We start from the raw sequence: 4,271 nt of genomic DNA, 5'->3' as shown, positions 1-4,271 counted from the left end.
TCTGACTGCAACTAATAAAAGCAGAATTGAAGGATTTTGTGTGAGATTATTTCTAAACCTGTTACCCGATGAATAGGAAAGTGGTCTTTTGGGATTCGTGAGAGGATTGGGTTTACACTGTTTTTCTTAATTTAGGGAAAAGTAGCTACTTTTTATAGGTATTGTCTATATTTTTGGAAACATTCCCCGCAGTATTATGACTGATTTAGAGCTTGTACTTTGATATTTTGTATTTATTTATTGGATATTATTGGTTTTTCTATGAATGAAGAAGAGATACATGGTCTGCATTATATGTATTATATTGAGAGATGAGTAAAGTGTGAATAAAGACATGTACTCTTATTTATTTATAATTAGAGGATATTTTAGATATTTAAAAAAAAGTGACACATTAGAGGGTGGTATATATTGATTATTAAATTGTATTGTGAGGGTCAGGGTGCACTGTGGAAATTTGGGGATAGAGGGAAGATAGAGAAACTGAAGTAATTTGTATTTTTACGATTTGACTGTCTATTGGGAAATTGAAGAACTATGAATTTTGAAGTAAAGGGGAGATTATTCTTTGGGAAAGGCCAACAAGTGATTTAGATTTTTTGACTTAGAGTGTGTAGTAGATTTAGGGGGACATTTCCAGTGTGATTTTGCATTTTTTAGATTTTCACGGGTGTTAGTATTAATTTGTAATTATTTAGATAGAACTATTGAGATAATTTTTGTATTTCTTTATTGCTGAGATGATGTATTACTTTATTTATTTGTCTGATACTGCGGGGAATTAGATTAGATGATTTGGGATAGTACTTAAAAAAGGGACATTCTTAGGGAGGATAAGATTTGAGAGGGGAAACTGAGGGTATTAGAAAAAGGGAATAGAAGAAGATGGGGGATTAAGGGACATTATGGAGGGAAATTGGGGGTTTTACTTATAAAGGGGGATGAGGGATAAGGGACAGGAGTATTTGGATACTATAAAAAAAGGATGAGGGACAGGAGTACGGGAACATTAAAAAAAGGGATGAGGGAGAGGAGTATGGAAACATTATAAAAAGGAGATGAGGGATGGGAGTATTTGGATATTATAGAAGAGGGATAAGGGGCAGGAGTATGGGAACATTTTAGAAAAGGGATGAGGGATGGGAGTACACGGAATAAGGATGAAGGATAAGAGTGTACTAAAAGGGGATGGAAGAGATTAAGAGGAAGGATAAAGGGGGGACTAGAAAGGGATGAGAGATAAGGTGAGTATTATGAAGGAGAAGGAGGAAAGGAGCAGAGAAGATTGGTAGGATAGGAGAAGAAGACGACGACGATGCTGAAGCAGAAAAGGGGGACTAGAGAGGATATAGATTTTAAGAAGGAGGGGGAATGGGGGCTTTTATGGGGGATGAAGGAAGGGGGGCTTTAAAGGAAAGGGAAGGAAGGCTAGAAGGTGAGTATTTTAGAAGGGATGAAGGATAAGAAGAGCTAGGGAAAAGGGAGGATAAGAGAGAGAGGGATTGAAGGCTTTTGGAAGGAAGGTGGGATTATGAAGGGGATGGAAAAGGAACGAGGAAAGGATGGGGGAGTGGGATAGGGATGAGAAGAGAGGGGACTAGGAAGGGAGCTAAGAAGGTGCGAGAGGGGAAAGGGGGATTATAGGGATGAGGGAAAGGAGTATTTGAATTGGGAAGGGATGAAGGATAGGAATTTGTGAACGTGAGGGAAGAAAGTATTGATACAATCGGGGACGAACGATGAGGGACAGGAGTACTAGAACATTGGGGGAAAGAAGTATTGCTATTATTGGTGTGGGAAGAGAGTATTGATACAATGGGGGACGAACGATGAGGGAGCGGAGTATTCCAACGGGGGGAGCACAGGATGATGGATAGGAGTAAGCTAACTAGAGGTTGAGAAAGGAAGGGATTAGGAAGTGGTCTGGGGGGACTAGGGATGAGGGACAGGAGTGTGTAGATATTATTAGAAGGGATGAAAGAAGGGACAGCAGAGGGATGATGAATAGGGGACTAGTGAGAAGGGGATTATAGTGCTATAGCGGGGATAAGAGATGAGCTGGAAAGGGTGAAGGGGAGAGATTGGAAAGAAGGGATGTGTCTTTTAGGGAAGGAAGTATTGATATTATTAGAGAACTGGGATGTAGTGGGAGGATATAGGGAAGGATTCGGAGATATTTCCAAGGGAACTCGCAAGCGGGGGATTGTAGGGATTAGAGAGAACTGATATTTGGGGAGATGAGAGAGTGAAGAGAACTAGGAAAGGGATGGATTAAGAGATATTAGAAGATGAGAGCGGGAGAGATGGTGAAGGAACTATTATTGTAGGGATGGGAGACGGAGATGATTGAAGGAAGTAACTGAATTATGAGAGAGAGAGCTATTTATGAAGGATTTAAAGGAGAGCTACTATGGGTAACTTTGTGAGAAGACTATTTAGAAGGGACTAGATGATTTACTGAGCATAGAAAGGATAGCTATGAGAGATATTTTAGGAAGAAGGGAACTAGATAAGGAATTTATAAGAACTGTAGAGAAGAGACACTGATGGGATATTATTATGACATTATATTCCTGACGGATAGGGAACTACCGAGAGACGGATGATTTAGGTATTAGAAGAGATAAGAAGCGGATGGATTATTAAAAGAACTGTGAGATTTAGAGAGGATGGTGAAGTATTAGATTAATGAGAGAGAGATATGAGTGTGTATTGATAGCTAGATGATGGATTATTAAGAGAACTACGAGGACACTGATATTTTACTAGATTAGAAGGATATATTGATGATTATCGAGAAGGATTATAGGTCTGATGACTATATTTTAAGAAGATATTACTGTAGATATTACAACGTGGGGAATGAGGAGAATAGAGATAATAGTAATTTTAAGGGGATTATTAGGTGATAAGGAGAACTAAACTAATTTATGAGAACATAGGGAAAGATGAACGAACTATGGGAACGATAGATATTAGAGTATTGCTTTTGATTTAGAGGAAAGTAACGGATGATATGGATATTATAAGTAATGTAGGATATTTGCGGAACTATTTGGATGTAGCCAGAGAGATGTATTGATTAGAAAGGATGTGATATTAGGAGAAGAGATGGGATTAGAAAGGAAGGATGGATATCAATGTATTTCTTTGGATTTGATGGAAAGGGGGGAAGTATCGAAACGTACAGAAGATATTATGAAGGGATTAGATTGATATAGGATAGTGTGAAATCACTGGAAGATATGAGATGGTGGAAATAAGTACTAGTATTGATGATTGAATCGGACATTTCGGACTTATTGAAATAGAAAGAAAACAAGGAGATCTGAACTAACTATCTAAAACAGTAACTTCTAGTGCTTTTAGGAATTAACAAGAAACTTGAGCATTTGTGTGACTTCTAGGATTATTGGAGAAATAGGAATTAAATGATTAAATCACTACTTCGAAGAAATATACGGATACTTGAACATTTGTGTGATTTTTGGGACTTCTGAGGAAACTGCATAAATTGGAACTAGATGATTCAAATACCATTTCGCAGGAATTTACAAAAACTTGGGCTTTCTAGGATTCTTGAAGAGTGTGAATCAACTGATTAAAACAAAGTAATTATAGGAACTTGCATAATTTAATGAAAACATAGGAAACTGAACTCACAAACTAAAACAACAAATTTTAATAGAAGATAGATTTAGACTATTTCTAGCATTTTAGGAATTTATAGTGATTCAACATTATTTTAGGATTTTTGAGGAAAACTGGATTCACGGACTAAAACAGCAAGCACTTTTTGAAACTTCTTAGGAATTTACGGAAACTACCTTTTAGACACTTTTCACGACTTTTCTATGATTCTCAAAGGAGATTGAATTAACTGACTAAATGAAGAAACTTTTAAAAGAAGATATATTTCGACTATTTCTTGCTATTTTTCATACTTTTCAGTATCTCTTCGTGATGACTTGACCTGATGTGAAACGAGACATGATTAATCGACTAAAACAACACTTTTTGGGAATTTCATAGTAACTTGTAACTGAATATTTTCTGTGTTTTCTAGGAATTTACAGAAACGTACAGGATTTGATTATTTAATTTATTTCTTTGTAATTTTAAGGGATTTATGATATTTCTTAGAAGAGACAAAATTGACTCGAAGTGAACAATTTACAGAAAATACTTTTTGTACGATGTAAAGGATAATTTCTCGGGTTAGCTAGGATTTGATTATTTCTTCGTAACTTGATGATTTTCTAGGATTCTCA

The sequence above is a fragment of the Euwallacea similis genome, chromosome 35, assembly GCF_039881205.1.
Source record: "Euwallacea similis isolate ESF13 chromosome 35, ESF131.1, whole genome shotgun sequence".
Taxonomy (NCBI): Eukaryota; Metazoa; Arthropoda; class Insecta; order Coleoptera; family Curculionidae; genus Euwallacea; species Euwallacea similis.
This window is presented reverse-complemented; position numbering follows the sequence as displayed.